At 39.3% G+C, this 18860-nt stretch overlaps 1 protein-coding gene across 1 annotated transcript in view; it reads left to right on the forward strand.

Moving 5' to 3' along the window:
* The window catches only part of Msrb3 (methionine sulfoxide reductase B3), a 154698-nt gene that overhangs the window by 46237 nt on the left and 89601 nt on the right, over window positions 1-18860 (forward strand). The gene's annotated exons all lie outside the window — the stretch shown is intronic.

The raw sequence follows: 18860 nt of genomic DNA on the forward strand, positions 1-18860 counted from the left end.
TCAATATCCTCCCTGTGCAGGAATAACAAACCCACTGAGAGAGAAATTAGAGGAAAAACACCTTTCATAATAGCATCCAAAAAAATGAACTACCTAGAAATCAATCTAACAAAGAAAGTAAAAAACCTCTACATTGATAACTACAGTACTCTGAAAAAAAGGAGGTCGAAGAGGATATCAGAAAATGGAAAGATATCTGTTGCTCTGGGTAGGAAGAACCAATATAGTGAAAATGCCCATACTCCCAAAATTGTTATATAGGTTTAATGCAATTCTGATCAAAATTCCAAGAGCATATTTCAGAGAATTAGAGAAAACAATTCTAAAATTGATCTGGAACCAGAAGAGACCTAGCATAGCAAAAGCAATTCTGGGATACAAAATCTAGGCAAGAGCACCACAATCTCAGACTTAAAATCATACTACAAAGGTACTGTGATTTAAAATAGCATGGTACTAGCCAAAAAAAACAGACCTAAAGATCAATGAACAGATTAGAAGTTGTAGAAACAACTCCAGACTACTTATCTTTGCCAAAAGTGCCAAATACTTGCACTGAAAGAAAGATAGCCTCTTTAATAAATGATACTGGAAACACTGTCTTTGCACATGCTGAAGATTAAAACTTGACCCATACATTTCACCATGCACTAAACTAAAGTCAAAAGGGATCAATGATCTAAACACTAAAACAGAAACATTAAATCTGCTGGAAGATAGAATATGTGGAATCTTAAAGGCATGGGTGTAGGTAAAGTCTTCATGAGCAAAACTTCCTTTGCACAGAAACTATCACAAAGAACCAACAACTGGAATCTCATCAGAGTAAAAAGCGTCTGCTCAGCAAGAGAAACCACCAACAGAGTGAAGAGACAACCTACAGTATGGGAAAAAGTGTTTGCCGGCTGTTCCTCAGACAGAGAATTACAATTGAGATCATATTAAGAAGTTTTTAAAAAATGAGAACTCCAAATTGTAAGACCCAATCTGAAAATGGGCATCTGAGATGAATACACATTTCTCAGATAAAAAATACAAACATCAAATAAATATATGGAAAAATGTTCAGCATCACTTGTCCTTCAAGACATGCAAATTAAAACAACATTGAGATTCCATTTCACCTGAGAAAGAAATCAACCAATAACAAATGCTGGTGGGACCGCCAGGAAAAAGGAACCCTTCTCCATTGTTGATAGTAGTGTAGACTGGTGCAACCACTGTGGGAATCAGTGTGGAGTTTCCTCTGCAAACTAGGATGAGACTTTCCATTTGACCCGGCTATTCCCTTTCTGAGTATCTTCCCAAAAGAATTAAAAGCGTCCTACCACAATGATATATGCACACTCATGTTTATAGTGGCACAATGTGTAGTAACAAAACCTTGGAAACAGCCCAAATTTCCATCAGCTGGTGAATGGATAAAGAAGATGTAGGCTTATTATACAAGGGAGTACTATGCTACCATAAAGAAGGATAAGCTTGAGACATTCTTAGGTAAATGGATGCACTTTGAGGCCACACTCTTCCATGAAATAAGTTGGACACATGTGTAAATCCCACATGGTTTTCCTGTTATGAGAAACTGAAAGTGTAAATGAGAGCCAAAATATACATCAGATATTGTGAAATAGAAGGAAATGTTCAAGTGGGGAGGGGAGGAAACGTTCAAAGGAGGAAGATTGGGAAAGGAAAAATGTAAATAAAAGTGAAATGTACTAAAAGTGAGGAAAGAGAGAAAAATGGGGACAAAGCATTTGTAAATGGGGAGGGGAGGAAGGGGTGAAGGGAGGGTAGCGAATGTGAAAAAAGGGTCAAATTATATCATGTACAAGTACAAATTCTCCATGATGAATGTGATCATTATGTATATCTAAAATGTACCAATAAAATAAAAAAAAAAAAACAATTGGCCTGACCTCACCCTTTACAGGCTCAAGGGTGTAAAAGGGTAAACTCATTTGGAAGGCTTTGTTTTGGGAACCCCAGAGTGTGCTGCTCATTCAAGGATAACTAGGGAAGTTTTCCCCTGAATTCAGCCATCCAGCTGCTAAGAGGGCACTGAAGCTGTGATCCAAAGGGGCCAGGCTGCTGCTTGACTTGTAGCATCATTTGCACAGTGCTTATTTTTCAGGTATGGAGAATGCAAGTGTTGTAAGGTCATGAAGGCCTCCACTTAGATCTCACAGAAAGGCCTGGGAGATCAGAAAATGTGCTCCTGAAGGGGCAGTGCATGAAGGTGTGAGAGTGGCCTAAAGTGCAGTGGAGACCCCAGGAAGTTGCTGAGCCAAGAATATGGACTCTTTGCAGAGGAAAACGACAGGAAGTGAGTGGAACCTGCCAAGGAGAGAGGCCCTGTGGTTTGAGCCACCAAGGCCATATGGGCAGGGATGCCCAAAGTCTTTGGAGTTTATTTTATATCATGCTACAAACTGCCCTGGGTGATGGACATGGAGCTACAGGATTTAATGTTTGCCCTGCTGGTTTTCAGCCTTGCTTTGGTCTGATTTCTGTTTTACTATTTCTGCCTTCTGAAATGGGAATTTTTACTCTTTGTCATTGTGTGTTGGAGAGGGTTAACTTTCCTTTCACTTTTCACAGGGGCTCACAACTAAGAGTTTGCCTTGAGTCTCACAGAGTATTTTTGACTTTGACTGTTTAGCAATGCTGGAAATGTTAAGACTTTGGCAACTCTTAGAGATGGACTAAACACCTTTTCCATAATACGATGGACATGAGCCTGTTGGGGTGAAATGTTATGGTGGTGTAAATCTCAAATGCTCCCCGACTCCCAAGCTCATGTACTCAGAAGTTGGGAAGTTGGAAGCTGACTGGATCATGGGGTGCTATACTCATCAGTGCACTAAGAGTTCATGGCCCAGTCTGCTGTTGGCATAGGAGGACTGGGTTGGAGGTGAGCCAATAAGGGCATGACCTACAAGGATGTATCTTGTCCCTTATTCCTTCTCTGCTTCCTGGCTGCCGTGAGGTGAGAACATTTCTTCCACCATGCCTTTCCATTCACTGTTTCTGTCCTGGAGCCAGCTGTCCATGGACTAAATCCTCTAAACTGTGAGCCAAGGTAAACCTCTCTTTTCACTTGTGGGTGCTGGATATTTTGTCCCAGTGGTGAGAAAGCTGACTAATACACAGTAACCTCTATGCTAAAGCTACTTAGCATATACAGCCACCAGGCATCTCATTAGCTCACAAAAGACACTCAATACTCCAAAGTTTCAGAAGGTTTTAGGCACTGGAGCAAAAAATAATTTAAATGTTTAACATCAGCATCTAGATAAATGAAGTACACAGTAAATATATCTCTGGCATTTGAAATACTAGAGCAAAAATATTTAAGTATCTTAATTTAAAATCAACTTAAAATTTCAAAAATAAAGTTGATATGTGATTCTATGGTCATACAATGTGGATATATATATGTCAAGCCTAGTAAATAGTTGAGAAATTGAGGCACCAAATGTTAACATTAGTTATCTCTGCACTGTAGAATTTAAGTGATTTTTTTTCTTATCTATACTTTTTCGTTTTGTGAAATGAGCCTATATTTTTGAGTAATAAGAAAAATATTAACATTATTTTTATATAACATTTACTCAATCTATTACAAGCTCTGAACAATTTATTTTGCAAAAATTTTCTTTCTAACCTCAAATTTATCTTTTCACAGTGGTGTTTGAAAGAATGAATGGAATAGAATTTCAGATTTATTTTTGAGGGCCCAAATCCACCTTCCTCATTTCTATCTGCTGGACATACTTTTCCCACTACCAGCTCTTTGAAGTTGTTGCTTCTTCTTTCTCCTTTTATTCCCATGTGACTGGTAATGGTGATGATACCTTCTCTTGTTGCATATGGTTTGAGTGTGTCTCCTGAGTGTTCATGTGTTAGAAGCTTGGTCCTCACTAAGGCAAAGTCTGGAGGTCATGGATCCCTTAAGAGGAGAAACTTCGTGGGAGGTGTTGGGTGGTTTTGCTGTCAGACTGCTGTCAGACTGTTAAGGTAGTTTTGTCGGGAGCAAAGTTGATCTGAAAATGGATTGTTATGAAACAAAAAGAGCTCCTCCACAGCTTTTGGCTTCCTGCTTTAGCACATGATCTCATCTCTGTTGTGCAATGGCCAACCAAGCCCTCAACAGAGCCCAGTGAAACCTGGCACCACAGTCTGGGACCTCCAGAACTGTGAGCTAAATAAACACCCCTTCCTTATAAATGACCCAGCCTAAGCTATTTTGCCGTCTCAATAGTAAAGAGACAAATATAATGTCCTGGAAAGGTGTCCACTGGGAGCTCAGCCTTATCCTGTCTTCTCCTGACTTATGTTCTCTTGGCCTCCACTTCAGTCACCATTTCAAATCCCATCTTCCATAGTTTCATGTGATCCTAATGAGGTACCTGGAGGTAACTGATGAAAGATGAGACACCAAGGTGACAGTAGTTGTACTTATTTGCAAACAGATTTGTTTTTTATGCTGTTTTTCATGTTTGACTTGGTGATATTTTAAAGCAACCATTGACTGGGAACTTACCATGCTAAGTACTTTAAGGAAAATTATTTTTTTACTCTTACTGACTTAAATAACAAAAGCTCATGAAAGGTATGCATTTTATTCAAGGTAACACCGGTAGTCATAGATGGATCTTAGACCAAACTTCCAGTCTGTCTGGCCCCTTAGGTGCTTCTTCCTCAGCTTTTGTATTATAATGCTTCCTTGTGTTCTGGGTGATTAGTCTTTTTAGTCAGTAATTCAGCATCTGGTAACTGTCACACTCTGGTGCTAGTTGGTGCTAATTTTCTGATGATGGCTAGTAACTGTACTTGGATTTTAAAGTGGAGAAAACTGTGCATCTTGGTCACTTTTCTCTTGTTGCTGGGACAAAATATCTGATGCCCAAAATTAAAGAAGGAAAGGTTTATTTGGCTTACAGTTTGTGGAGATTTCAGTCTGTACTTGACTGGCTCCAAGGCCGGGTGACACATGGCAGAGGGCAACATTCATAGTGGTGGAACAGCAAAAGCAACCAGAGCAAAAGGGGGAAACAGCCGCGGCAATACTAGCAGCCCCTTTGCCTCCGTTACATTATATGCAAACTACCCACCTCAGGGGCAGGTGTAGCATTCACATCCATAATCCCAGCATTGGACTGTGGATCAATCAGAAATCTGGAAGCCTGCTCCATGACTGCATGAGGATTTGGGGGGACATCCAGACACAAATTGTAACACTGTGATTAAGGATGTAATAATTCAACTGAGATTAAAGTCACAACTTTCCCTACTGTACTGTGTGTGACTTTGAATAAGCTCCTTAATTTCTAGGAGTCTTCGTTTAAGATGAGGATATTGCTGGCCTCACAAGGACTTTGAGAGAGTTCAGTTAAAAATGTTGAAATGTTTTGCAAATGGAAAAAACACATTAAACACTATAAAATGTGAAGCATTGATACCAACCACGTAAGGATTGGTATAAATAGCAGCTTTCAGCAGTAAAGTTCCCCAGTAAAAAGGAAGCACGTAGTATGTTTAGACTAGAGATCAATTGCACTAGAGGTTAAATTCCTGGAAAGTGTTTTTCTGTTTGCTGAGGTTCATATTCTGGTGGTTATTGCAGATTGTTGTTGATTAACTTCTAGTAATTTGTTGCAGGGGACGATACAGGGAGGAAAGTGATTTTGCTTGTCCAGAATGAAGGAGACAATAGATAACTGATAATTTTTGATAACTGGCAGTTATGAGTTGATAACCGATAGTCCCAATCTGTCACAAGTTACCCAGCCTATATCCAGAACACTCTATGGTTCAGTATGAGGCCCTAACTTTAAAAGAAAAATAGACATAATGGAGTACGTTCAGTAAAAGAGCAACTGGTAGGTAGGAGCCTCAAAACCATTTTACTTTAAAGACGTGATAGGACAGAGCTGGCAATGCTAGTGTGAGGAGAAAAGCCATGGAGATGTCATCGATGATGTTAGTAATTTTTGAGTCTAGCTGTTCATCACAACCACAAATTCCAAGCCTTTCTCCCCCAAATTCTGCTTTAGCAAGATTGTGCTGGGGTTGATACTCTATTTTGCTTTTTATAAAACTCCTCCCTATTTCTTATGTTTGGTTCCATCAGACTAGAAGTGTTTATTCTTCTTCTTTTTCTCCTCCTCTGCCTCTACCTTCTTCTTTTTGTGATCCTGGGGATTGAACTCAGGGTCTTTGCACTGAGCTATGTCCCAGCCCTTATTTATTTATTTTTTTTAAGTTTGAAAGAGGTTCTTGCTAAACTGCCAAGTTGTCCAGGCTGGGCTCAAACTTGTGACCATCCTGACTAAGCCTCCCAGAATGTTGGGATTATAGGCATGTACCAATGTGTCCCACCAGACTAGATGAAGTTTAAGGAGGATCTGCTTTCGGGTGATGGCACTAGCCCTGTGAGGAATACTATTAGACAACAAGCATCAAGAGCTGAAAAGACTCCTCAGTGTGCTGAATGTGAAACTGGTGAAAAAGTTGTTACTAAAGATTAATTTGGTGTTTAAAACTTAGTTTGAGAGGAAAGATAATAAATTCAGTTTTGGAAACCTATCTATTTAACTTAAACTAGTGTTCCTTTGTGTTCTACCAAGCATTTGTTTCATTAGAATATTGCTCCTACACAGTGCTAGTTACATAACATTGTTATGGTTTGTGTCTAGATCTCCCAATAAAGCCTCATGCAGTCATGGGGTGGGCTTCTGGAGTTTGTGATTGACTCATGGTCCAATGCTGGGATTATGGGTGTGAGTGCTACACCCGCCCTGGGGTGGGGAGCCTGCATACAATACAAGGGAGGGAAATATAAGGGAGCAGCTCTTGCTGCTCCTCCCTTTTTGCTCTTGCTACTTTTGTTGTTTTCCACTGCCATGAACTGTAGTCCCCTGCCGTGTGCCACTCTGCCCTGGAGCCAACTGCGTATGGACTGAAACCTGCACAAACTGTGAGCTAAATAAACTTTTCCTTCCTTAATTCTGGGTGTCAGTTATTTTGTCTCAGCCATGAGAGAAAAATAACAAAGACAAATGTTAATATATGTTGTGTGTAAGAAAGAGTGCCCTGGTTTAGGAAAAAAAAGAATCGCTTATTGGAAAACACTGAGTTTAAATAAATAAAAAACTTACCTTAGCATAACTCATGGAACATACAACACACTAATGTTTATTGTAGAGCTCTGGGTGTGGGATGTAGCATGTAGCATTTTCAAAATCTTTTGGCTACACAATCCTTTCTTAATTGAAGAATATAGTGTGAGGTCAGTGTTCCTGATAAGATGCAGTATGAAATATCTAATGTAGATGGGAGAGTCTTAAGTTTAGTATAAAGGCCACAGCTAGATGTCTGAATATGGAGGAAGGGATGAGCACGGCTGTAAAATGCTACCAAGACTCAGAAAAATAAGAACCGTCCCTCTGGTCTGGCAATATCAGAAAACAATTTCACTAGAAGTAGTAGTGACAAATGGCAAAGATGTTGGGATGTGGTCTCATGTTATAATACATAAGCCTAAATGGAGATAATATAGCAAAATACTCAGAGTTAGGATGGAAAATTTAAATGACATGTAGAATAAGCTTTAGAAATGGTTAATTTTCTTCTGTATCAGTTTTATTGTTTCTTATCTCTTAAAAATAAAAAAGAAATGATTAATTTTCTTCCATCTAGGAGATAGGTGATAGAAAAAAATTAGGTTAATATTCGTCCACCTCTGAGATGAGTTTTCATTTTCAGATCTTTTGTAAATTAACTGGTTTCTTTGCTTGTGTATAAGTATTTGGCAGAGTAGGAGTTTAATAATTAGCAACTCGTATGCTCTTCTTGGTGTTACTTTTGCTGTTTGAACATTTTATTCCTGCTTTATACTGTCACCTGTGAGTAAATAAAGGAAAGGAGAATCAATTAATATCAAACTAGGTAATTCTATTTGTCTTATCAGTCCTAATTTTTCCTGCTCATGAATTAGCTGGTCCTGGATTAGCTGGTCTATTCTTCCTTGTGCTACTCATATTTTGTATTTATTGTCTTGCATAACACACTTTTGTAAATTTATGCCATGGTTTGTTTTTAGTGGCCATTCCAATTGCAAGTTTTCTGCTCTAAGGAAAGTTTCTTTATGCTGCTGAAGATTTGCACATTTTACTTCTATTTACTCACTTAAGTATATAGTGTTAATGGCAGCCGTGTGAGTCATAGTCTACATAAGCATAAATTAACTCTGGTACCTCCGCGGTGTGGCTTTTTTGAGATTGTCCTGGTAGACCACCCAGAAAGCAGGATTTACACAGGCTGCAAAGACCCATTCAATTTAAGAAACCAAGCAACACTGACTGTACTTACACATGAATCCTCTGGTATGAACTAGCTATCCATTTGCTCTTGATTGAGGTTCAAACTGTTGATCTTGAACTATAAAGAGCTTTATAAGCTAAATTACGGTACTTTAAACAAGCCCTCCTCTTTAAACAGGGTGCTTTGCACATAGTGAGCACTCCATAAATGCCCTCGACTGACCGTGACTTAATGCACGTCTAGACCTTCCGCTGAACTCCTCATGGTTTCCAGATTTGCAGGAAGCCTTTTTGATGCTACATCTTTGTCTCTCCTGTGAATTTTGCTTGGGGATTTAAGGGAGTACGATTTTATTGACTACATGAAGTTCATCTCTTTCTTATTTTTCATTTTATGAAAAAATAAAACAAAATTTCATAACAAAATAGAATAACGATAGTTAACACACTGTGTATAATTACCTTCAAGTAGTTACTCAAGAGTACAAGACACAGGCAAAAGATTCTTACAGAGAAGAAGCAGATAATAGCACAAAACTTACTTTTCAATGAACTAAGAGAAACCAGTAGGATAAATGAAACAAATTAGCATATATATTAAAATATTTTTTGAAATAAAAGAACAGGTAATTTGGAGAATTACTTGAATGCCTTCCCACTTCCTCTTTCTCTATCTTCTTTTTTGCTTTTTTTGTGTATGTATAGTTTGAGTTTCTTGTATAAGAGAAATCATGCAATATTTAAGCTTGTGTGTCCGACTGACTTAATTTAGCGTTGTGTTCTCAAGTTGTGTCCACTTACCCACGAACGCCTCATTTATCTTTCCTTATGGCAGAGAAGTCCTCTGTTGTGTATAAAATCACATTTTCCTTATCCATTCACCTGTTTGTAGCAGCACAGTACACAGCAGCTAGACCTGGGAAACAGTGTATGCCCTTCATCTCTTTACTATGGTGCCATCTTAGGCGGTTTGCTGGTTCAGTCTGCGTAATGCATGCAGTCGAAGGTTTTATAATTGGATTCATGTACTCAGAGACAATAGCTGTACAATAACACAGCAGCTCCTTTACCAGTCCATCCCCAGTACTGGAGATTGAACCCAGGGACACTACAACTAAGCTGTATCCCCAGCCCATAGTTGTAACTTTTTACTCAGGGGGGTTTCACTAGGTTACCCAGGCAGGTCTCAAGCTTGCAATCCTCTTGGTTTTGCCTCCAGAGTAGCTGAGATTACAGGTGCATTACTTCATCCAGCTAAAACAGTGGTTTCAATAAATTCACCAAAGAAGTGGTAAATGTATTATTTGTCCTAGAACTGAGTCTTTTCCTTTTTTTTTTTTTTTTTTAAGACAAAGTCTTGCTATGTAGTGCAGTGTGGCCTTGAACTCACTTATGTAGCCCAGGCTGGCCACAAACTCACTGTCCTCCTGCCTCAGCCGCCCACGTGCTGGGACTACAGGTGTAAGCCACTATGCCTGGCATTCCAATAGATTTTCATTTATTTGTTATTTACCGTGGTCCATTATTTCCCACAAAGATAACTTCCTAACAATGGAATGTAAAGACTTCAGTATGGAATTTTGTACAGTGTGATGGGAGACTCTTTTTACTTCCCCACTGGGCAAAAATTACTTTGGAAATAAAAAAAAAATTATTAGTAGTCTGTGTTTGCAGTACATAATGACTATATTCATTATGAAGAGTTAATACATGTACATAACATGTCTTAATTCTTTTTGCATCCTTGATATAAATGTGTTAGGATAATTAGAAGGATGGGATACTTTTTTATTTTAAATAGGAGAGGTTTTCTTTGCTTTAATTGATGCCCTTGAGGGTAGTGGTCCTTAAAATTATCTGGAGATTTTAAAAGCATAGATTTCTAAACTCTTTATTCTGTGCTTTTCAAAAGTGAATGCAGTTGTGGATAGTCAGGCTCCTTCTAGAGTTGTTGATTTGGGCCTTTGCAACCAGTGGGCTTTTCTTGTATTTTGTTCCCAAATTAGGTCAAGACACATTTTAGACTACCACTTTTCAAGGAAGTTAAGTACTTTCTACTTTTCTGTCATAAAGTAGGCTTTTAGCATCTTTCTCATTAAAAAACAAACAAACAACAACAAAATTGAGAAAATTAATGTTGGATTACTTAATCCAAATCTGAAATCCCATGGGACCATAGATTGGGAAGTTTTCTTATTGATCCTAGTAGCTCACAAAGATAAATTAGGAATTAGCAACAAATAGAAGTAAGCAATGACTCTAAAGCAATAAAACCTGCCCTCCCTCATCTCCTCCATATCTGAAAAAAGAACTATTTATTACCCACCCTGTTCACTGAGCAAAGAGTCCCTTTAACATTCTTTCTGTCACCCCCAGATAAATCCTCACTGGATTTTTCTCTGTGCACCTTCCAAATACATCCTCAGTCTGACCCGCTCCATATCCACTGCTGCTGCTGTAGGCTAAGCACCATCGGCTGTATCATCTTCGACCTGTCTTACTGCAAAAGGCTCTTTTCTTTGGTCTTTTAAAATAGACATTTTTAGGGGCTGGGGATTTAGCTCAGTGGCAAAAGCGCCTACCTGGCAAGCGCAAGGTCGTGAGTTCGGTTCCCGGTACCGGAGAAAAACAAAACAAACAAAATATTTTTAGAACAATTTTAGATTTACATAAAAATGGAAGAACTTCTGAGTTCCTGCACACTTCCTCACTCGGTTTCCCCCTATTATTATCATCTTCTGTTCGTAGAGTGTATTTGTCACAATTTATGAGCTAAAGTTCAAACACTGTGGAACTGAAGTCTATGCTTTCTTCCGATTGCCTTTGTTTTTGGCTAGTATCCCTTTTCTGTTTTAGGGTCCCATTGAGGCTGCCACATAACGTGTACTGCTCATGTTTCCGGAGACTTCTCTTTTCTGTGGCAGTGTCTTACCCAGGGACTTTCCACCACAGAGCTATATCCCCATCCTTGTTTACTTTTTATTTTGCCACAAGAACTTACTAAATTACTCAGGTGGGACTTGACTTTGGCAATCACTTTGCCTCAACCTCCCTCATTTTTTCATGTTGATGGTTTTGAGGAGTACTTATTAGGTGTTTTTTTTTTTTGAGACAGGGTCTCACTATGCAGTTCAGGCTGGCCTTGAGCTCACTCTGTAGCCCAGGCTGGTCTTGAGCACCCAACGATCCTTCTGCCTCAGCCTCCTGAGTGTTGGGATTATGGGCGTGCGCCACCCCATGCCCGGCCTGATCAGGTATTTTGTAGAGCTCTCTCTATTAGGATTTATCTGGTATTTCCTCATGATAAGAGGTAGCAGAGGTCGTGTACCATCTCTCAAAGGTATATACTACCAATAAGATGCCACTTTTGATATTAACTTTGATCACATGGCTGAGGTACTGTTAGGTCTTTCCACTGAAAACTCTTCTTTTTTTCTCATTTTCTTATTGCACTTTTTGGAAGGAAGTCATTGGGTGCAGCCCATCCCTGAAGACAGATTTGTTCTCCTCATCCTTGGAGGAAGAATATCTGCAGAAATCATTTGGAATTCTGCAAGGGGTTGCAGTTATCTCTGTTCTCTTGTTTATCTGTTTGATTGATCAGATCAGTACTGACTCATGGATATGCATACTTTAGGTTATAATCCAATTCTGTTTTCCTTGGTGGCTGATATTATTCAAGGTTCGGCCTTGTGTTTATGGAGACAGATTCCCACGCTGGCCTCAAGTTTGGAATCCTCCTCCCGAGTGTCTGGGAATACGGATGCACTGTGCCACTCCTGCCATGGGCTACTTCTTTTCCTTCTGCACTGCTTGATGCCCAGGCTTACCTTGTGTATATCCCGCCCCCATCCTAAGATCAGCCTTTCTTCTGGAGAGCACTGCTTTATTTATTATTTATTTATTTTAAAGAGAATAATACAAGAGGCCATCCTCTGGGTTCTCTTCTTTGACTTTTGTTTTATGATAGTTTACTTTCCACACACCAGGGTAAGGATTTAAATAATGAAGTCAGACTACTCTTTGTTCTTTTCTACTTCTGACAGTTTAACCAGCTCCTTCCGAAGGTTTTAAAGTGGTGATCTGGCTCGTACCTACCTCTGTGGCTTCCTTTCTTTCTGTTTGCTCTCTCACTGACTCCGGTCTTGACATATTTGCCTTCCTGTTCTTTTCCCCTCCCCGCTTTGCCTTGCTTTTCTTCCTTGGACTTGTGCATTTGCCCTTTCCTTTGGAACCCCTACCAAAGAGTCTAGTTTGTACCACACTGAAAGTGTGCTCCTCCTCTGAAATGTCATCTGCAAAACATGTCCCTGAGCATTTTATTTGAAATAGCTCCATTCCTTACCCTGGGAACTATCCTGGTGCGTCTCTAGATTTTATCCACAGCAGGCACTTTATTTCAGTCTCCGTGTGAGAGAATCTAATTTATGTGGTTGTTTATGGACTCTCCTTCCCAAAATGTGAGCTCCATAAGAAGCCCCATGTGGTTTAGTTTCTCCAGCACGTTAGTCTCCTGCATGTCAGAACAGCACCTGTTCATAGTCCATACTCAGTGTGCGTTGAATGGAAAAAAATGCGATGACTTTCTCATCCATTTTGCTCTGGAAAGTTTGCCTTGGGCTAGGTTTTAATTGCTCCAATGAGAAAGGCTAGATTTTAAAATAAAATAATGAGTGAATTTAAAATTTTCATAAAGATTAGTTTCTGTATTTAATTTAGTGATTGAAGTTTATAATCCTAAAATGTTCAAGGAATACTCATTCATATAATATATTCCTGTGCTATAACTGTTACTCATTTTGTTCTCAAGATAATGGTAGGTGTTATTCCCTTTTTTAAAAATAACCCTGAAATTAACTAATGATTTTTATAAAACTTATCTAAATAATATACTTATCTGTGTTATGCAAAAGCAAAATTTAGTGATTAATTTCATGACAGTTATTGTTATGAATATTAATTATGATATTATGTTATCAAACAGTGTTGTTATACTGCATATTGTTGTCTGAGTTGTTCAGATTCCCAGATCTAAGCATGTAAGCACTCTCACATTTGGTGATCTGAGCAACTTCGTGCAAGATAACAATATGTAATATAATAGCCACCGTTAATCCCTATCATTTTGTTTTGAAACCCTGTATCATTTTTATTGTTTTGTTCTTGTTTCTGTTGTTGTTATTTTGTTATTTTGTTATTCTCTTTAAAATTAAAAAAATAAGCCAGTGCTATAATCAGACCTTAATGAACTACAGAGGACTCTCCCTGGCCCTCTGAATAATTCCTACAGAGTTCTGTAGGACGGACAGGGTGCTCCTCTTTTATCTTCTTACTGCGTTGGCTTCCTCAGAGATACTGGGGTATACAGAGTGTTATCCAAGTCTGTGTTGTCATGTTGGCCATCTTTGTTGTCTCCAAATTTTCAGAATCGATCAGCGACAGTGTCCGGCACTAACCCTCCAACCACAACTTCTGTTGTTCTATTTCTGATTACGATCTAGGGTAGAAACGAAAGTTTCTAGGTGAAATCAGGAAACATATATGCGTAAAGCGGAGGTAGTGAGTTTTACTACCTCAGCCTCATTCTCCAGTGAGTACGTGAAAAGTGTGTACACAGCACGAGTCTTGAAGGACCAGGCAAAAGCAGCCATTGGGAACATGATCATAAAGAGGTGTGAGGAGACAGGGTCCATTACTGAGTGCTCTGTTGCATGCATGCTGGCGGCCATTGGTAATTCCTGGAAGTACCTGTTCAATGGGCAAAATGCAGGTAAAGCACTGCGGCAGGAAATGGTTGAAACAGGAAGAATAGGGAAGGCGCCATGTTTGTATCTAAAAATGGGTTAAAGTAGCTATAGATGTTTTTGTTTATTTTCAGCTAATTTCTGGAGGTTGCCTTTTCTTTAAGGTTTGAAGTTTTAGCAAATATTTGACCATAAGAGAAGTAAAATACTGGTTTGCTAGGACTGCCATAACAAATCACCCCATCAGATTTTACACAATTTTATTGTCTCAGGAGGTTAGAAGTGTAATTTAGAGCTTAGAAGTCTGAGATGAAAGTGGCAGTAGTTCTGATGTCTTCTGAGGTCTTTCTCCATGACTTGTAGATGGTGATCTTAACCTGTGTCTTCATACCATCTTTCTTATGTGTGTATATGACCTAATTTCTTCTTATAGGGACACCATTTATATTGGATTGGGATCTACCTGAATCTACCTCACTTTTTCTTAATTACCTTTTAAAAGCCTGATTTCCAAATGCAGTCATTTTCTGAAGTAATAATAGTGTGTTAGTTTTTTCTCCTTGCTGAGACAAAATACCCTACAACCACAGTTAAAGGAGGGAAGGCTTATTTGGCCCACGGTTTGTAGAGCTTTCAGTCCATAACTGGCTGGCTCAAGGCAGAGTAGCATGGCAGAGGGGCATCGCAGAGGATAATGGTTCATGGCAGCCAGAAGGTAGCAAAACAAAGAAAAGAGTGAGGGACCAGCCTCTTTCTGTCCTTTATATTGGATGCAGGCTACCCACCCTAGAGCTGGTGTGGCACTCTCATCCGTAATCCTAGCTAGAACTATGCCAAACCAGTTAGTGGGCTGATTTAGTAACTGCACACCCTTAATCCCAGCATCTTCCACCCTAGATTCAGCCAGCTCTGAAAAAGCCCCATCTAAGACTGCAGGAGGCTTTGGGGGCCATCTAGACACAAACCATAACAAGTAGCCCGAACATTAACCTATGGAATTTGGCAGAAGTACAACTGAACTCATAACATGAAAAAGTATACTCTATTTTCTTTAATACTGTTTCTCTAGCATCATAGATTTATTCTTAATAGATGAAGGGTCCTATCTGTGAAAGTTATTCGCTCTAGAAGTATACAAGGAAACATTAAAGCATTTTAGAGGAAACGTAGTTACACAGCTAGGCGGTGATAACTGGAATTCGGAGAAGATATCGATATGGCCTGGAGGGGAATTGTAGAAACTGGAAGCCGTCACTGGCTTCCCTCTGATGATTTTTCTGTAGCTAAAATTTTTCATTGACACAAGTTAAAAAACAGTAAGGGCATCACCCTCCCTTTCCTACATGTCATCTGAAATCTTTTGGAGCACTGACTTCATTGACCTACATTGAATACAATTTTAAATGTGTTAGTCACTTTCCTTTAGCACACCACTATTACTTGCACAATTTTATTTTAACATTTTTGATACAGTTGAACTTTGAGCAAAAGACAGTATTCTCTGAGACTTTATAGATTCCCTAAAAGAGAAAATAAGGCAGAATAAAGTAAAATTAATCTCTTAACTTCAAGTCACATAGACTTTTCATAGGTAATGGGTTATTCTCTGTAAATAGAAAACAATAGTTTTATAAATCTGTCCAAAAGTATACAACTCTAGCCAGAGGTCCAAAACTACCCAACTGAGTCTTCTGAAAATCTGCAATTCTGTTTCAAAAGACTACATATATTATGCATTTTAATTATTTAAAAAATATTAACAATATTTGAGTTCTGTCAGTACCTTCCCTTTCTGCTTTAAAATTCATAAAATGTTCATTTCCAGCCTTAAATACTTAGCAGTGTTAGTGTAAGCCTTGCTGTGACTTGGATATGGGTCACGTGTGTTCTGTGAAAGTTCATGTACTGGAGCCTTGGTCCTGATATGGTGGTGTACAAATAAATGGTAGACCTTTTAAGAGGTGGGACATAGTGCAAAATAATAGTAATCTTCTGAGTGTACATGGTCACTATTAGCCATAAAAGACATGGGAAACTTGTTTTATCATGCAGCGATGTGCTCATTTAAACTCAGAAGATTCTATTTCTAAAATGGAAGAGAGGGGGCTGGAGATATAGCTCAGAGGCATAAGTGCCTGCTTGGCAAGCACAAGGTCATGAGTTCGATCCCCAGTACCGCTAAAAAACAAAACAAAACAACAACAACAACAAAAAATAAAATGGAAGAGAATAGGGTGAATGCTACAAAACAGTAACAGTGCTATAATCATTATCTTTTGCTGTTACCGAAATAACTGGTTAAATAGATTTAAGCTTAGATATGAGTATGTAATTTAGGGGTCAAGTGGGTGTCTTTGGAGATGCAATTATATTATGCATCATTATTCTGTTTTATGCACAGAAGAAATATGCTTTTAATACATGAATGGGTATCTGTTGGTTTTTGTTGTATAATCCACATTACTATATTTTTTTACACTGGCTATTTATTTATTCCCATCTATATTTTACTTACTTTCTCAAGGAGAATTTATGGAGGATTTTCAAGGAGAGATGATCTTACTGCATAGTGAAATAGAGGAGTGCTTTGTGTCTCTTTGTGTATGTAAAGTCTCATGGAAATCTAAATTAACTTATCCAATAGAAACAGTTTTCCCCTATCCTCAAACCTCAAAGTTTTAACTTCTGTTACCATGTTTTAATGATTAATAGAGTAACAGTATTCTTTTGAATGTTCAGTACTGTGTGTGAGAACTCTGAAAACAATTTCAAATGATATGTGAAGCCACTCATTAGTTTGTGAATATGCTTTCTGTACCTTTCCCGGGTATATTTTACATAATGACCAGCTATTTCTGGGGAAGACAAGATAATTTGAAGGAGTTTTCTGACATGATTTTTGGTATAGAAATTTTTGTCATTATTATTTGCTTTAGGCTTTCTATTAATTTATAGCTTTATTTGTTCATGTGTTAAATCTTCCTACAAGGTTTAATGAAGTCTTTAGTGTCAGGTGCCGTGCTCAGTGTTGGGGAAATGAAAATATGTGAAACCCGTCTGTCTCTGACTGAGCTTAGTGTCACTGTCCTCGCTGTGCTGTGCTTGTCCGCACCCTGTGCAGTAACTGGGCAGGGAGCAGGGACGGTGTGGGGAGCAGGCAGGGTGCTGAGAGCTGGACGCTGGGAAGAGGAGGCTAGCATGGCCAGGGAATGAGCAGGTCGTAAAGCAAGGGCTGGGACACTGAAGCTACGTGTCAACCTTAGCAAGGGCCGATCGTAGTGGCTCAAGGAGTAAATACGTTAGGAGGTCAGGAAAGGGAGATCTATGGCATAGGATATAGTCTGTTGTCTATCGTTTAGGTACGCTTGACTTTAAGCCAGGAGAGAGAAGGGTCAAGCAAGGCACAGACTTGAAGGAGGGCTTTACAGATATTCTGGATCACTTATGTGCTGAAGAGAGGTGGAAGCTATAGAAAATCAGATAGTAAAGATAGGGTAGAGAGCAAGAATAACCGATACAGCCTGGCTTCAGGGGAGACGAGGAAATGCACTTCAGCACACAGAGAAGGAATAAGAGCTCTGGCGTTTTTATGTGCTGAGAGGACAAAGGATGTGTGTAGATGTGAGCATCTCCATTAACAGATATCCAAATACAAGCCCCGGCCAGTGCATCGGTCCTGTGGCTACAAGGTTAGCAAGGTGTGGCTGCAGCCTAGAGGCACAAAGAGGGCAGTGGCCTGGCAAGCGCAAGGTCGTGAGTTCGGTTCCCGGTACCGGAGAAAAACCAAAAACAAACAAACAAACAAACAAACAAACAAAAAAAAGAGGGCAGCGGGACGTGCGCTAAGTGTCCTGGGACGTGCGCTAAGTGTCCTTGGAGTTGTCAGCAGGGCTGGTGAACTCACAGGGAGAGAAGGAGCAAGGCTTCCAGAATTGGGAAGGGAAAAAAATAAAAACAGGTTGTGCTTGAAGGAGCGGGCAGGGAAATGAGAAGGGCTGAGGTAGGACTGGGTTTGGGGAAATGCGGTGGAAATTGAAAACCATGACTGCAGTTACGTGTGTGCGTATGTGTAAAATTGAGAAGTATAGCGGCAATTATATATTTATCACGATGTATACTTTTTTGGTTTAAGCATCAGGTGAAACTCTGAAAGTACTTGAGAAAATGAATTTTTATGATGAAAGAAGCTCCTTGCTTATCCTCCCTCATCCTCTTTGATGACTTTTTTTGAAGCTAATTTAAGTGAAGAAAGCCAATACATCCAAAAGTGCTTTGGTACCCTGGCATCATTTCAAAGAAATCTCCTTTCCTAGTTAGTTAACTACATTTCCCCAGGAAAAAAAAACTCTTCTCTGTCAATGTAGCATCCTTTAACAGGACTCCTGCTGCTCTGTCCTTGTATCTCGCGGTGACAGCTGCGAACATATATACTATTGACTGTGGATGTGTGGTATACACCCGACTGGAGCATGCCCGCTAATTGCTTTGAGAGCTCCATATAGACAATGCTGTCTTGTAGCAGCCTGTGTGGATAGGCCCAGTCACAGGGTTAATTCTGCTTGACAGCCCAGCGGCGGCATCTTGAGGGTAATTACCCAACAGAAGTTTTCCCACAGCCAAGCTGAGAGCTTCAAAGGCTTCTGAATTTACAACTAGTATTAACCTGTATCTGAAACATAATGCTCCCTCAAGGGCTCAGGATTTTTTTTTTCCCTTCCTCTTATTAAGTGTATGGAGTTACTAGGTTCATTTGCTGTGTGCTAAGAACTTACTGAAAAATTACTTCGTG

This window comes from Chinchilla lanigera, unplaced genomic scaffold (assembly GCF_000276665.1).
Source record: "Chinchilla lanigera isolate Chin_1 unplaced genomic scaffold, ChiLan1.0 scaffold00057, whole genome shotgun sequence".
Taxonomy (NCBI): Eukaryota; Metazoa; Chordata; class Mammalia; order Rodentia; family Chinchillidae; genus Chinchilla; species Chinchilla lanigera.